The sequence below is a fragment of the Elephas maximus genome, chromosome 7 (genome assembly GCF_024166365.1).
Source record: "Elephas maximus indicus isolate mEleMax1 chromosome 7, mEleMax1 primary haplotype, whole genome shotgun sequence".
NCBI classification, from domain to species: Eukaryota; Metazoa; Chordata; class Mammalia; order Proboscidea; family Elephantidae; genus Elephas; species Elephas maximus.
The window spans coordinates 135,718,491-135,735,497 of NC_064825.1; positions in this window are offsets into that span (position 1 = coordinate 135,718,491).

Sequence of the window (17,007 nt, forward strand, 5' to 3'; positions counted from 1 at the left end):
CAGGAAGGTCAAGGCCTTGTTCTCACTGTGAGGTGGGGGCTTCAGGAGTGGAAGAGCCTGGGCCCAGGAGGTGCCGTTCTGGGGCCCAACTGGGGTGGGGTTTGCTCTTTCCCCTGTGAGCCCTATCCTCCCCAGCCCACAGCTGCGGGGACAGAGGCCAGTGGCAGGAAGAATGCTTGGGGGTGGGGCAGGTAGCCATCTGGGAACTGTTGTCAGTAAACATGGTGGTGCAGCACCCCCTTCCCCCTTCCCCCGGCACCATTGTTTCTGGCCTCAGCCCAGCAAGGGGAGAGCTGGGCAGATTTCTTCTAAAGTGGAGGAGGTGGCCCAAGGGCCCTCCCCAGTCCCCACAGCAGAGAGCCATGCATGGCCTTTTTGGGGCCACCCCTGCCTCCTCGGGGTTCTCAGCTTACACCTTTGCTCCTGAGGTGCACGCAAGCTCCCACCCCTCTGCTCAGACCCTCCACTTCCTGCCTACCTGCTGGGGCCGGGTGACCCTATCTCTGGCCCCACAGACCTTGGGACAGGCTGTGAGGCACCCACGGGGCGGGGGGACTCTGAAGGCCAGCCCTGGGGGCTCCCTTGTCCCCACACTCAGGCACTGGGTGAGGAAGGATGTCCCAGAGGCCAGCTAGGACTTAGGGTCCCTCCGCCCAGGGTGGGGTGGTGGCCCACCTCCCTGTCCCCTCCCCGCAGACACCTAGAAGCCTAGACCCGGGGACCCCTGGGACCAAGGTTGCAGGGCCCTGACTGCTGAGACCCTGGCCACCACTGCAGGTCCCCTGTGAATGAAGAAATGTCTCTGCTCTTGGACGAAGCTGGACTCCCCCCCGCCCCCGCCTCAGCTGGGCTGCTGACTCAGCAGAACACTTAAGGGGGGGGGAAGGCCAATGTCGACCCAGCATTCCTTTGCTCCGACCCCCTTCCCGGCCCATCTGTGTTTTTGGAAAACAGAGTCTATGCCCCCACGCTGTGACTCAAGCTCTCTTTTGTTCTTCAAAGTCCAGCCTCCCTTCAGAACTTGGTCCTGGTCCAGGCCTGTCCTCCCCACCTCCACTAGCCTGGGGAACCCAGCTGCTCCCTGGACCTTCTGTGTGACCCCGAAATGTCCATCTCCCTCTCTGGGTCTCAGGCTCCAGACCTGAGAAACACAGGATCAGGCTGGGTGGCACCAGCCCTAGAGGCCCTGAGGCCTTTGGACCTGGGCTGTGGCCCCCTGAGGTCTGCCATGCTAATAGTGACACGGGAGTGGGTGGTGGGCCTCCTTGGCTGCCCTTAGGGGGCACCCCCTGACCCAGGCCCAGCTGTGGGAAAGGAGCAGGTGGAGAGTCCTGGCCAAGGCAGAGGAAGAGCCGTCTGAGAAACACCGAGAGGGGGAGCTGGGGCTGCACCTCACCTTCCACCACCAGCTGAATGGGGCCTCCGGGAGGGAAGGCGGGGAGGCTTCCTGGAAGAGGAGGCTGTGTCCTGGCCCAGGAATCGCCGTGGGCTCCAGATGCAGCCCATATGGCTCTCGCCAGGGCACACATGGAGCTGACATCCCCAGTCCCTCCGAGGTCGGGTGTGGGCCAGCCTGGCACCTCCTGCTTGGTAAATAAGAAAGGGGTGGATGTGGGTCCGGATGGACACAGAAACAACCGGCCTTGCCTCCTCACACGCCCTAACTGCCCTTGGGCCAGCAGGATGTCCACCCTGGCCAGGGCTGGCTCTGCCATGGGGGTGTGTGGCTTGGGGAGCCTTACTTATCTCTCCGGGCCTGTTGCGTCTTCCACCAAGAGGGAACCAGAGGCTGCTGAGTGCTTGGTGTGGTGACTTGCAAGGGCTGACGGAACCACTGCCGTGGTTAATCAGCAGGTCTACCCACTGTGCCCTCAGCTCCTCCCTCAATATGACAAGCTGGGCCTTTTCGGTGCCCCTCTGGGCCAATGCCTGAGGCACCCAGGTCACCTGGCTCAGGGATCTGGTCCTTCCAAACAAGCCAGCACAGGGATGAGAATGAAGGCTGCAGTGTGGGATCAGGCTACTGTCCCCATGGAACGTGTCACAGGGCTGCACCTGTGCATAAGTGCACACTCCGCCTCCCCCCCCGACCCCATTGCACAGGCCTACCCGTTCGTACCAGCCCTCTGACCCTCTGGCCTTGCCCATGACGGTGCTCAGCTAGTCCAGCATGGTGGTGCCCACCAAGGCCGAGGCCATACGGCACTTACGTCCTGTGTTCAGGGATCACAGGCACTGCAGGGGCCGAGGGGGCTGCAGGCCGAGGGGACTCCCACCACTCTGCGATTCCTTCCTGGGGGTCCTGGGGCAGTTGCTTTCGCTCTCTGGGCCTTGCCCCTCTGGGAGGACTATCACGGGCTGGTTCCTCCAGGCACCATGGGCTAAAGGGCACTCAGGCGTTCTCCATGGGAAAGGCGTCATCCGCGTGAACACCAGGCATGGCCATGGTGTGTGGGGCGCACCTTGCCAGGGAGGACAATTTCCCCGAGGAATGAGCCCTAAGACTGGACTTTTGGGGCTCAGCATGCCCCCAAGTAGAGGGGCTGGGAGAGGCTGCCCTTTGCTAACATGGAAACTGAGGAAGGGGGGTCCCTCTGTTCTGGAGGCCTGAGGCATCTCACTGGGGAGGGGTCTCTGTACCTCAGAATCCCCAGCCCATCGGCCAAGGAGACCTGCACAGGAGAGGACACTCTCAGCCCTCTCCACCACCCCTCACTGCCCTGGAGTGCTTACGACTGCTGCCCAGGCTGGTCTTGCTCCCTAAAAAAAAAAAAAAAAAATCCCATAGTCCTCACAGGTGCAACTTTTACCTGCCGGATGGGGCAGCTTTATACGCAGGTCTCCCAGGGCTGACCTATACTACAATTCCATAAGGCTGCAGAAAAGAAAGTTCTAGAGCCAATAATTAGCCTTTGTTATCCTGGTCCTGGTGCCTTGCCCACGGGCATCCTCACGGTGATGGAACACAGAGGGCCCAGACAGCTCGTCCAAGGCCTGCCAGCACCGACCCATGAGCAGAGCCAGGGTTTGAACCAGGGTCAGCCTCTGGAGTTGCTTCTGTCCCTTCCTCATCTCTTTCTGACCCACAGCTTGGGGAGAATTGGTCTCCCAGCCCCACCAGGGCCCAGCCATCCCCCAGGGCCCTCTCTCATGTGAGGCCTTACAGTCTTTGTGCATCTGGGGGGCCCGTGTCGCCCAGGGATCAAGCACCCTCACCTCCAGAGCTGACCAAGGGTGGGTGGCTGGGCCATGAAGGGCCCAGGTGGTGCAGGGCTCTTGGGATAAAAGCTGGAGTGCTCAGGACAGGGGGTTACAGGTACTTCCTCCTCTTCTCTAAACTCCCAAGGTTTGGTAAAGTGACCCTGTTGTTTTTCTAACAGCAATATTTACTTATTGGCAATGGTGAGTTAGCATTAATACTACTACTACTATAGTAATATATTATTATTTTTATCAGAAAGCAAGGCTCTTTCTGGGGTTGTAGCTGCAACTTCTCAGAGTGGCCACAAGGTGCCAGTCTTGGGCCAGATTTGGAAAGCCCTCCTTCCCAGGCAGGGCAGCATGGGGCTGGGGGAATGGGGGTGTTGAGAACACATTTCACCCACCTCTTGCACACCTCAGAGACCCTCCTTTAGGACAGGGTTGCAACATTCTGCCCAGAGCCAATTTTATTTTAATACAAAGTAACACAGTTTCCTCCCATTCTCAGAGCAAACAGATGCTTCGGGAAGCCCTTCCAGGTTTATCCTGTGGCTCTGGGTGCCCACCATGCCACATTACCCACCTCCCACCCGGTACATAGCTCCCCAAAGGGAGGAATTCCCTTAGCTTCTTCCAGTTCTGGAATGCTAGGAGGGAGGCAGGTAAGAAATTCAGATCCAAGCACAAAGGGGCAGAGCCCACCTGTGTCCCAACTCCACTGAGGGGAGGGGCCCTCTCTCTGTAGGGGAAATGTCTCCTCTCTACCCTCTAGGACCCAGTGGGATGTCCCAAACCCAGCACTTGACTTCTGACTGTGCTGTTGTAATTCTGTAAGTGCCCACCAGGTGTCAGCATGAGGCCACTGAACAGCCAAGTGGCAGAAACCTGAAGCTGGGGGCTTCAGGGTTTCCCCCAATTCTCTCCTGCATAAGTGAGGATCAGACCAGAACCCCAGGGCAGGCTGACTTCCTCACAGACCTAAGAGCTGGTGGGATAAGAGATTTTCTGTCAAGTGTCCCTCAACTCTGGACCCCAACTTTTGTCTTTTTTTGTGGTTCCTCTTCCCACCTTGTAGACCCTCTAGGCCATGTGTCCCCCTCCCCTAAACGGGAAATCCCCTGCGAACATTTGGAATGCAGGGCTGAGGGGCGCAGCTTTCACACCCCAGATCACTGAAACCTGATATCTCTAGCCCTGCCTCAGTGGCACCATGGCTTAGCTGGTCCCCCATGGGTTCACCCCTCTTCTTGCTTAAACATTGGGAGATCCTGGTGGAATAAAACAGCCCTGGGGTGGAGTGAGCCCCTTCTGGGCCAGGCCAGAGGTGGGAACCCAGTCCAGGACAGAGCTTCGATCCAAAACACCCTGTTCTGGGGGCAGAAGACCCACATTTACAGGGTTCGGATTTGCTGGCTGTGGGTTGCTTCCCTTTCAGCTTCTCGGCTTCCCACATCCTCGGTCATGGGAACGCGACTCCGCAAACACCCCCACGTTTGGCTTGGGGTCAACATCTCACTCTCCTTGGCCCTGCCTACAGTGTGTGGAGTCCCAGCTGAGCCCCCCCAAAGAGCCCTGGCGGTAGCTCCTTGCAGTAGTCAGGCATGTTGAAACAGACACCAGAGGGCAGTGCATGGCCGCAGGGCCTCCAAGTCACAGAACCCCAAAGCACGGCCAGAGCCAGCAAGGAGCAAGTTGCTGCCTCATCCTGAAGCTGCACAAGAGCCTCAACTGCCATCCATGTACCCCAGGCCTGACCCAGGGCCATACAAGAGAGGCGTCCTGCCTCCTCTCCTCCCACAGGATGGGGTGGCTCTTGGGAATTTGGAGTCCTCTCTTCCATGTGCCCCAACCAGATCTGAGTCCCCTTCAAGTCTGACACTTTTCCCTGCTGAAGACACAGTTCTCCCCCGCCACTCCATGCCTCCAAAGGACGTTCAGGTGAGGGCTTGAAAGACAAAGGGAGAGGCGATAATTAAGTCCCAATACAGGCTGGTAAGCTGGATGAGGTAGACCCACAGAGGGTGGGCATCAGAGTGTGGGGACACAGAGTGGTTGGGGGCAGGCGGCCCTCTGGGAAGGGTGCATAGCTTTGTCCCTTAGTGAATCTTTGCTCTACTGCCTGCTTTCCCTGCAGGTTCAGGGGAAGAGGGCTCCATTACTCAGTGAGATCTAGTCCAAACAGATGGTGCTTTTGTACAGGCCCTCCGCCAGCCACTGTCAGCTCTGAGTCCTGTCTCAGCCAGGCTCAAAAGGCTGTGAACTCGACTGGCCATCTTATCCAGGGGTGCCTGCAAGCGGGACGGTTGCTGCCTGCTGCCTGTCACTTGCCGCAGCAGCCTTAGCACCTAGCACCACATGTATAATGTAGGGGGTCAGATCCCATGTGAGTGGAGGACAAAACTGCAGGCCTGAGTCCCTCTCCCTGGAAGAGGCACTGTGTCTGGAGGAAAGGAGGGTTTTACTGCACCGTGTGTTTCAGCTGCCCCGGGAGCACCTAGAGGGAGATTCCTCTGCCCACCCTTGAATCCGCCTCCTCTCCGCTCACGCCCCCTCCCATTTTACCCGTGCCACGCCCACCAGCATTCCAGGGTATCAACTAACTGCCAAGTGTCACTCAAGTGGAGTCCTGCCCACTCCCCACTTCTTCTACCCAAGTCCCACCTCCCAGCTGGCAGGGACAGCTTCCGGCTTATGCCCATGCCCACAAATGCCTTTCTGTCGGGTCAGGGGTGGGCCAAACCCTCACCCCCCAATGCACCGTGCCCAGGCGTGGGAAGGTGCCACAGCCACCAGCCCCAGCAGCACTGAATTGGAGCAAAGACCCTTGAACTTGGAGGTGCTCGAGGGCTTACAAGAGAGAGCAGGAATTATTGAAGAAGAGGAGGAAAGGCGTGGAGGGGACGAGGAGGTGAGGGGCAAAAGCCATAATTCCAGTTGGCACTTGGCAGGTGCCCTGCTCAGTGGTGGAGAGGTGCTCCTGCTTCTAGGGGCTTCATTATCATGCACACCCTAAAAGTGCCCTTCGTCGTCTCTGCAGCCTCCTCCACCTCCACTTCCTCCTCCCCGTCCACCCGGCTGGAGGGCTTGGGCACCACAGCCAGAGCACCCCCTGCTTTGGCGGCGACTGCTAATATTGGCCCGACCAGCAGATCATCGGCCGGGCAGTTTCAGGAGAGAGCCTTGGGCACCAGTGACTCCCCTGTCCTCATTATCCACCGTCCGGGAGCGGCTGGGACTGCGCAGAGACTAGAGTACAGGTAACTGGCTTGCCTCCTTTGTGCTGCACCCTCTGAGTGTGGGAGAAAAGCAGTATTCTGAGTGTTCAAGTGTGGGTGGGCTGGGGGCTTGGGGCAGCTGCCGGGGTCCCTCGGGGAAGCTCCCTAAGAGTAGTCCAGACCTTGGAGGGGAAAGGAGACACCGGTGGGGAGAGGGCTCTTCTATGGGTCTGTATGGAGTGAAGAAGGGACTTTTGCAAGTAAAATAGATTTTCCTTCACTAACCCACCAGCAAGATGGGAGGGGCAGGGGCGGAGGGTGAGGCTGCTCTTCCCAGCAGGCGTGCACAGCTGTTTTTGAAAATGTAAAAGGCAGGGTATTTTTTTGTGTGAGAAGTTTCTTCTTGTTGCACACCCCCTCAACCCAACCAAAGACAAACGAGACTGTACAGAGGGGCCAGGGGCCCGAGAGTCTGGAACCAGGCTTTTTTTTATGTCATTTTGAAAATAAAATTTTGTTCTCCTCGCTCCCTGCACCCCCACCCCCACCACCACCAGAGTCCCACCAAGAAATTGGGAAGGGGGGTGGGGAGGAGGACAAAGAGGCAATGCCCACTTGATAGCCCAGTAGCGTTTTAAAAGTCAAGCTTCTTTCTCCTGACAGTGTTCCCAGCACCCCCTTGTACCCGTCCCCCAGTCCCAGAACTGGAGCAAGGGCAGTTTCTCAAGGGAAACATTCATTTGTGTCTTTCCCGTCTCTGCCATGCTATATCCTAGGTTCCTCTACCCATCTAGCCCGGTGTTGTGGGAAGAGGCTCATTTCCACAGAGAAACTAAGTCACCCCCAACCCCCTGCCAGCTGCCTTCTCAGTGCAGAGCTGAGTCCTTTGGGTTTTTCCCCTATTCAAGTCGGGGTGTCGGGGAGTGGATGAGGGAGCTTTTGTATTTTTTACTGTAATCCCTCAAAGCAGGTGCTTATGTGCAACAATTATCCCCACCCCACGCCCCCACACACAGACAGAAGTCCACCCCTAGCTGGGAAGGGGGCAGACATCCCACAGAGGGGTCTCCTTCCTCCTCACCCACACATTTTCAGGCTTGGCTTTAGGGAAGCCCAGTTCTAGGCAAATCCCTTGCCAACTGTTCCCTCTGGGCTTGAAAAAGGGGGAACTGAGCAGCCATAGGGCCAGGAAAGGGGACACTGCCCACTCCCTGACAAGGTGACCTGCAGGCCACCCCATTGAAAAGCTGGGGGGGGGGGGCAGGGGACCAGGGCTCTTGGGGAGTGGGGTTTGTTTTAGATCATCTCAGGTGCACCTTGTGCTTTTCCCAAGGGGCCGAAGAGTGACTGCTGACCTGGTGGAGGAGGAGGTGGGCACTAGACCCCAGCACCAGGGTCCCCCAGCTGGCCCAGCCCACTCGGCTTACCCCCTTGCCCAGCCTGCCCTCCAGCCGGCCAGAGCCTCCCGTGATCCCAGCCCTGAGGTGAGCTGCTGCGGCTTGTGGCCCCAGAGATCCCAGCGCTCCCAGAACTAAGGCCGGCAGCCAGACCCAGCGCCTGAAAGGTAAGTGTCCCCGGTGCTCCAGGCACAGCAGATGAGGCTGAGTTAGTCAGGCTATGTACAGGGACCCGACGTCCTTTGGTCTTTGGAGTCTCTCAAGGCAGAGACACCCCCTTTAAAAGCAGCAGGGCTCGGAAAGGCTGGGTGTGCTCAGAGTCACAGCTGGTGTCTGGTGCTCAGGTGGTCCCACTCTAGGTGCTGCTCCCTGGGGTTGGGGCTCAGGTGTGGACAAAGCAGACTCCCTGCGGTCTCTGCAGAACGCCAAAGCCCTCTTATGGAGCTCCTGGAGGAGAGAAAAGGTCAAAGGAAGGGAGCAGGCAGAAGGGGAGGGCAGCCAGCCCAGAGGGAGAAGAAAGGGTTTTTCCATGTGGAGCCAGAATTTGAGGAGGGGGACAGAAAGTGGGAGGGGAGGGAAAAAATTCTAAGTTGGGGAGGAATCCTGGGAGCAGAACCCCCTTCCTCCCAGCCCTGGGACCTCATTCTAGTTCCCTGACCTCTCTGTATCCCCATTTGTCAAAGTTCAGAACTGTGAAAAGCAAGTGATGTGATGGGCAAATGGGGGGGGTGGGCTTTGAGCCTAAGGGGTTTTACAATTGTCATTGTCCCATTGTATTAGGACAGCTGACTGGGCTTCCTGTTGGAGGGGGGAGGCGGCTAGAAAGGCCCTCTGGCCAGAACCACCTCCTACTCCCCTCCAGAGCAAGCAAGCCCCTGGTGGTGGTGGTGGCCCCCCCGGATCACTGATCAGGTATCGGGGGAGAGAAAGATGGGGGAGGCCGGGCTGCCTGAGGAGCCTCGGGGGACACTGAAGGTGGGGTCGGTGGTGGGTTTGTGTCCTTGGACCTGTGTCCTTGGGCCTAACCCAAGGATGACGGAGGCCGCCCTGCAGCCCTGTGCTAGCCCGTAGAGCCTTCAGGGAGGGACATGCAGGCGACCCTCAACCCCAGTCAGTCTGCCCACCCTAGAGAGAAGTCAGGAATGTTCTCTTAAAGGTATTTTAAGTTCAGACCCTAAATCGAGTCAGGGGTCAAATAGTAGTTGGGCCTCAATCCCTCCCCAGCTGGAGAGCAGCCCCCTTCCCGGGAGCCCCCAGCCCAGCCCAACCATACATACTTCTGGCATTTGGTTTTGTTGGCTCCAACTTTATTGATCAGCCGTGGGGTGTTTCTGTGCTATGGGGTCTTGGCAGTTCCGCACGTGTGTGGGTCCCTGTGTGGAAGCAGCCAGGTCGACGCTGAGCAGTGTGTCCTCCAGGTTTGGAGCTGAGGGTCCCAGCCTTCAAGTGGGGCACCCTGCAGGGGGTGAGGGAGGGGCGCTTAGGGGACCCTGGGAGAATGAAGCTGGTTTGTAAAATACCGGGCTTGGTCCCAGGGAGAGGGGGAGGAAGCTCGGAGCCAGAGCCGGGAGGAAGCGGAGGGGATGAGAAAGGCAGGCGGGAGAGCATGCGGGAGCCACAGGTCAGTGCGCACGGGGGTTGGGCTTGGTGGGGTTAGTCCGAATCTTTGAGGTGGCATTTATCAGCTTTGGAATTTGGGTTGGCTGTCCAGAGAGTTGCTGGAGTGGGTGGGGAAGGGCTGGGGGAAGGGTGGCACTTGGGGCTGAAGTTTCTGTTCAGGAAGTGCCGGGCAGGGGAGACCCCTGCCCCATACAGGTCTGGGGCTGCTGGTGGGCCCCTCCCCACCGCGAGGGGCCGGAAGTCGGAGGGAAGTAGAGGACTGGGCGAGAACCCGGAGCTGGTCCGCGATGGGGGCAGGATGCAGCCAAGCGCCTTTTGAGCCCTCGGGCACCGGTTTAGCCCCAGCCTCAGGCCTGCCCCTGGGGCCTCTTTTGACTAAATAAGGTGAGGGCTTAGCTGTCAGCCCCGTGGGGCGGGGATGCGTGTGCCCCCCAACACAGCAAGCCCTGGCAGCCTTCCCTCTCCCCCCCACACCAGGCTCCCGTTGGCACCCAAGGTGGCCACAGCCTTCTTACCTTGAAAGGTCCCCATGTGTCTTCAAACACTGTGTGGTGGGCTTCTCCTGGGCAGGTGCCCTGTGGGGACAGAAAGTAGGGGCAGGCCCCAAGCAGGTCGCTGTGGGATTGCCTCCCAAGCGAGCTCCAGAGACGCCTACAGTCCACTACTGACCAGGGCTCTCCTACGCCCATTCACCCCAGCCCAGGGGAAAAGACGCCCGAGGAAACTGCAGAGTGCTGAGCCCACAGCCGCAGCCCTGGTTTCCTCTGCAGGGAGGGTCTGAAATCCTCTCTGGCTCACAGGGACCCCAGGTCCCACAGACAGGCTGTTTGAATGCCCCCACCTCAAAATTTCTTAAGTCACCACAGAGTGGGGAGCAACATGGACACACCCAAGGCTTCTGCCAGGGGCTCCCTCCCCATTTTCTTCCTCCAAGCCAGAAAGACAGGCTGTGGGGAGACTGCAGAGCTGGCGGGGAGCGGAAGGGGGGCAGCCATGGGTGGGGGAGCTGAGGCCAGATGTTCTTGGAATGGGCCGTGGGGTGATTGATGCAAACTGGAATTTGAAGGGGGAACACTCCCCACGTGCCTTGGGCTCTGGGGGTGAAAATGGACTGTTTTTCATGGGGGGGGTCTTTCTGCCTTGCCAAGCCAACATGAAGGACAAGCCTCAGCCCTGCCTGGTTCCTCGAACCTGCCCCATAGCTTTAACCCCTGTCAACCCAGGGTGCCCCGGGTGCCAGGCTGGGCTCTGTGGTGGCTTCTTCACTTCTAGTGCGGTTTCCCTGTGAGCTGACATGTGGATCAAGCAGTGCTCACTGTACTCGCTCCAAGGTCCCTACATTCCCTTGCACCCCCGAAGTACCTCCTATTTAGTAGCATCTCACCATACAGACCCTGGGGCCTACTCTCACCCAGAACCTTGCCCAGTTCCAGGGGTGACCTTGTTCGCAGGCAGCGCCGCGCGCCCGGGCGCGCTCCTGCGGCTTTACTATTTGCTTTTATGGAACTGGACTTTCCCCCGCTGGCGTGAGAGGCGTCCAGTGAAAATTCTCTTTGAAAAAAACAAAAGGAGGCCCCCGACACCCCAGCCACCGTGCAGTCCTGAGCCCCCACTTCCTCCCCCTATTTTTCTCCTTTTCGTCCTCATTCCTCTCCTCTGTCGCATTACCAAAGCAAAACTGGACTTCCCCCGCAGTTCGGGGGCGGGCAAAGGTCTGAACGGTGCTCGCGGGGCGTCGAGGCGGCCGGTGGACGGTGGCCGGGGGTATCCCCGAGCCCCCAAGCAGAGCCAGGGACGAGCCTGCCCGCGGCGGCGGCCTCGCCGCGGCTTCGCCTAGGCTCGCAGCGCGAGAGCATCGGGGCACGGCGGCGGCGGGGAGCCCGCGGGCTTGCTCGGTGGTGGCTGGCTGGGCAGCCCGGAGCCCCGGGAGCGCCAGGGAGCCGCGTCGCACGGTTCCGCGCCGCCCGCCGCTCGGCGTCGCTCGGCGCCGCTCTCGGGTTTCTCCCTTCCAACCGCTCGGCTCAGGCTCCCGCCACACAAGCGCGCTCGGTGGCGGAGAAGGCAAAAGCAACGCAAAATTCCAGCCAGACGTGCGCTCCGGGGAGCCCCGCTACCTGCCCGCGACGCTCGCGCGCCCTTCCGGGAGCCACAGCCACGCAGCCCGCGCTCAAGTCCCCCGGGGCGGGCACCAGTGCTCTGCGCGCGAGTTCCAGACACCGGGCCCGGGTGGCGCGTTCCTTCTCGGCACCAAGAGCTTGGCCTCTCAAGGTAACCCTCAATCCCCAAGGCTCCACGGAGCAACTTCCCTGCTCGCCCTAAACGCGGACATTATTTTTTTCTGGGATCATTCTAATTTAAGCATTTCTCCGCAGCTCCCCCAAATACAGTCAGTATGTCTAGGGTCACAGGAACGTCTCACTCCCCACCCCAAACGCACACACATGGAGCTCAAGAGACACCAAGCCCCCACCAGCTTCCCCAGACGACTCAAACAACATGTTCTTATCAAATTATTACTCCCCTCCTCCCCTCCAGGGTCCTACGGATTGACAAAACACCGGTCGGAGTCCTCTAAAATTTAAATACTAGCCCCCAGGTCCTGGGATCATGCTGACCAATTTAACTGGTTCCCTAGAATGGGGATTTTTCTTTTTTTCCTGGTGCTTATTAATGCATTGTCTCCCAGCTTCCCAAACAAGTAAAGCGTTTTTGTGTGTCCCCATAATTTAATTTGAGGCAGTTAACTCCAATGTCTCCCAAGCTTCCTGTCCCTGTCCTGCCCCCCCCCCCACCGTTGCCTGGGTTCCCCACAGTTTGGGACATTATCTTCTGAGTCCCACAGACCTATCGGCACCAACCTGGGTTCCTTAAATTTTACACATTGAATCCCAAGGTCCCCCAGCATAACGAACAATTTTCCTGGAACCCTCAAATTTGAACACTGTTTTTCTGTACCTCACAGATTTAGGTATTAAACCCAGGCCGTCAAGGGCAGTGAGCGTTTTTCTCAATTGTATACAATCTGTGCACTGATTTCCTATGCTCATAATTTCATGGGCGCCACAAAACTGACAGAATAATTTCCGGTCCCCAAAACTCACTGAGCACTTTTTGTGGGCCACAGAGATTTGGAGCATTAATTTTGGGGACTCCTTTTTTTTTTTTTTTTGCAGGCTTCTGGCCACTAATCGGATTCCTTATAACTTAGAGAGGGCTACCCAGCTCCCTCAGCCACGCTAAGCGATTTCCTGAGAGGCACTCAAGTGTGAGAATGTTTTTTCTAGGTCCCCCCAAATCAAACATACCCCTCCCCCCAGATCCCAGAGTCATGCCCTGTTTTCCCGGGTGACACCTCACTTGAGAAAAGCTCATTTGGGGGGTCTCTGAGACATACCAAGCTTTGTCCCTAGCGTCCCAAAAAAGTGCCCAAATGTTTTCTCAGTCACTATGTTTTAAATATTAAAACAATTCCCTGGACCCCACTAGCTTATTGATAAGAATCTGGGTTTCCTAAAATGTAGACAATAATCCCAAGCTCCCAAGGCCATATTGAACCTAGTCCCTGTATTTTCCGTATTTGAAAATGCTAGGTTCCTTCAAATATTAGGCACTGCCCTCCAGGATTTCCCAAAACACAGTCAGTGTTTTCCTTGTGTGGCAAAAAGACACTGATTTTGTGAGCTCCAAAACACCCTGAAGACCCCCCTGAATCACCCCAAGTTTCAGCAACATTTCCTGGGCCTCAGACACATCGCAAACTCCCTGCCTGCCGCTCACAGGTCTGGGACACTGATTCTCCAGGGCTTGCAAACTGCGCACTCTTCACCCGTTTGCCCCCAAACTTAGCGATTGACCCCCCAAACTTCCTGAGGACTTGAAACTACTTCCCTGGGTCCCTAGATTCAAAAATTATTTCTGGGGCCTCCAAACTGAAGTACTGTCTCCCAGCCTTCCCAAACAAATTGAATCCCTCCCCCCCCAAAACAATTAAGCTTTTTTGAACATTGATTTATGGGCCTCCCGACTTGATCACCCATATCCTGAGTCCCCCTAAATTTAGACCATGTTTGTGGGTCCCTAAAGCCCACTAAAAACTGTCCCTGGGCCCTAAAGTCCCAGGAATTACAGGCTATATGAATTCTGACAACTAATTCCCTAAAATTTAAATATCTATCTCCACTGGGCAATTGCTCTGGGCCCCCAAAACTTGGACCTTATTTTACTAGGGTTCTTCAAATACAGACATTGTCCAGGATAACACAGAGAATATTTTTTCCTTGTTCACCAAAAATAAACAAATTAAAATCAATTTTTAAATTAAGATATTAAAAAAAAGAACGTTGGTTTTCTGCATTCCCCAAGTGTATTGATTACACCCTGTGTCCCTCAAAATTAGGACAGTACTTCTTGGGTCTCTAGCCGACACTGAGCATTTTCTCCAAAGCCGCCCAGCTGTAGGCATTCTTTTCCTTGGGTGCAGCAAACTTCTCGGCTGTTAACTCACATTCCTAAAATGTGGAAATGACGCCCTAATTCCCCCACCACACTGAGAATATGCCTGGGTCCCTGTAGCATGTCCGTTTCTTTTTGTCTCCCAACTTAGATAATGTGCCCCTTAGTTCCCCCCAAATTTCATGTTGAGAATTTTCCTGGTGTCACCCACAACCCCCCCCACACACAAATTGAACCCAGAGTCCTTAGGTCCCGGCACCTTGCTGATCAAGATGCTAGGTTCCCTCATTTTAGACACGGTCCATGTCCCCCAACCACCTGGAGCAATTTCCCTTGACCTCCACATTGGGGCTCTATTTTCCTGAGGTCTCAAACGTAGTCACTAATCATGATCCCCCACATCGACGGAGCTCCCCGGTGTTCCCCGACCTGGGGACACTCATTCTCTCCGAGGCAAATCAGAGCTCGGGCTTGCATGTCCCAAATGTAGGCATTGTTCCCGGCCCGCCGGCCGCCCTGGGCAGGCAGGCAGCTTCCCCAATCCCGCGGACAGCGGACGCTGGTTTCAGGCCCCTTTGCGTCTCCTACAAAGTCCTCAGAACGCCTTGAATTTTGGACGTTTCTCTGTGTGTTCCCCAAACACCCTTGGCCCGGCCGCGGGTCTGCCAGGATGTGGGCAGTGCTTCTCCCGCGTCCAGGAAAGCGACTGGGCATTGCCCCCAGTTTCCCCCAAATTTGGGCATTGTCCCCGGGTCTTCCAAGGGACGGGGCGTTGCCCCTGGACACTGGGGACTGCCCCCGGGGTCCCGCTCACCTTCAGCAGCGTCCACCGCAGCTGAGCGCTTGCTCGCCCACTGGTCGCCTAGGCTTCTCGTGCGCCCACGGACGCAGCCTCCAGCCTCGCGGTGAGCTTCCCGCTGCGCCCGACCCACCGCCTCAGAGGCCCGGGCAGGCGCTTGCTCGGACGGTCGGGAGGAGGCCCGCGCGGCGCGCCAGGCTCAGGGCGCGGGGCGCTGAGCGCGGGGCGCTGAGCGCGGGGGCGCGGGGCCTGGGCAAGCTGGAGGCTGGGCGGCCGCGCTTGCTAGCGCAAGGCTCTCCGAAACCAGCACCGTTTCGTTAGCTCGTTACCAAGATCACGGGTCTGGGGACACGCCTTGGAGAGCTCACACGGGGTGGACAGGGCGCGGGGGTCTCACGGTGCCTCAGAAAGGCGCTCCCCGGCCCGGCGGCGCGGCGCCTGCAGCGAGCTGGGCGGAGGACTCCCGGCGGCGCGCAGGCGAGTGATTGATGGCCGGGCGGGGGGCGCGGAGCGCGGGTTTCCGCCAGCCGCCGCCCCTTCCCCCACAAATGCGACCGTGGAGCTCGGGCAGGCGGGCGGATGGGGGGCTTGTGCTTGGTTTTGACTCAGTGAAAGTCACAACGCCTTTTCACATTGTCCAAACTCTCCGGAGATGGCTTTCCCAAGACCCCCAAATTCTGGTGGCAGGCCCCAGGGCTGAAGTAGCATCTCTGCAAATTCAACACGCTGAGGACCAAAACCGTTGCCGTCGAGTCCATTTGGACTCGTAGTGACCTTATAGGACACAGTCTAACTACCCCACAGGGTTTCTAAGGAGAGCCTGGTGGATTCGAACTGCCGACCTTTGTGGTTAGCAGCCGTAGCTCTTAACCACTACGCCACCAGGGTTTTCCACTGAGGACCAGAGAGCTATTATCCAGGTGTTTTGGGTGAGCTCCAAAAGCGAGCTGTTTAGACGCACCCCGGGGAGCTCGGTAATGCAGGTAGGACTTGAGCGTTGTTTTTGGCCCTGCACCTCTCTCCTCCGCCCGCGCAGCGGACTTGGTGGGGCACAGCCCTACGCCTGACCCAGATTCGGGCCGGCCCGGGTACCCGCCCCGCGACCCGCACCTGGCGGCCGCCCTTGTTGCTCCGTGCCTGCCCAGGGCTCCCGCGCGGCACCGGGGGGCGCTCGGGCTCCGGCTCCAGGAGCCTAGCGGCCGGCTCCGCCTGCGCAGGCAGGTGGCGGCTGCGCTCCCCGCCCGCAGCTAGGGACCCCTGGTAGGGACTCGAGGGCCCGCGCCCCCAGCCCGGCGCTGGGCCACCTGCGCCCGCGCTCCGATAGGGTGCCCCCGCCACCTTGCCCTCCCGCTAGGCGCTAAGACCCCCGAGGCCGCCCGGGCCCTGGACGCGGTCCGCCTCTGCTTGCCGTGCGCCCCCCGCGCCCTGGCAAACGGGAGGCCAGGCACCCCGGAAACCCGAAAAGGGCCCCCAAACATGTTAGAACAGTGTTTCTCTGGCCCTCGGCCGCTCCCCGCCCCCCACCCGGGCCCGCACCCCACGGCCCCCCCTCCCGGGCCCCCGGGCCCCGGGGCCCCCGACCCGCGCCACCCTGCGGGCTCGAGTTGCGGGGGCGGGCCGGGGGCGGGGCGAGGGCCCCGCGGGCGCCCATTGGTGCGGGCGCTTGGCCAGTGGGGCCCGCGCGGGCGCCCGCCGCCGGGTGGCGCGGCTATAAGAGCCGGGCGCTGGCGCCCGCAGTTCGCCTGCTCTCGGCGGAGCTGCGTGAGCCCTGGCGACCGGCCCCCCCTTCCGGCCGCTCTCGCCGGGCCCCGCCGCCGTGCTCAGCGCGCCAGCGCCTCCACCCGGGCTGGCGGCCCCGCGCCGACGCCGTCCGCCGCCGCGCTGCTGACTCCCGTCCGGGCGCCGTCGGTGGGGCGCGCTCCGCCGCCTGCGGATCCCCCGCCGCCTCCTCCTCAATCTACCTCAGCTCGGCCCCGCTTCGCCGAGGAGGCGGTCCCCCCCGCAGGCAGTCCGGCCCGCAGGCCGCCGGCGTTGTCATCTCCCGCTTCCCCAGCCCTCCCCGGCGCGCCCCCGCCGCACCCCGCGTCCCCAGCGGCTTGCGCGCCTCCTGGCTTCTCCCCCGGCCCGGGCTCGCGACGGCTGAGGGCTCCGTCGGCCCAAACCGAGCTGGGTGCCCACGGCCGGTGATCTCCCCCGTCCCCCTCCCCCGACGTGGCGCCCCGTTCCAGCTCCGCGCGCCCCTCGCCGGCCTCTGGGCCGGCCGCGCGCTCCTTGGCCGCCACCTCCCTCGGCTCCCGCCCCCGGCCCCGCCCGCCCTCCGCGC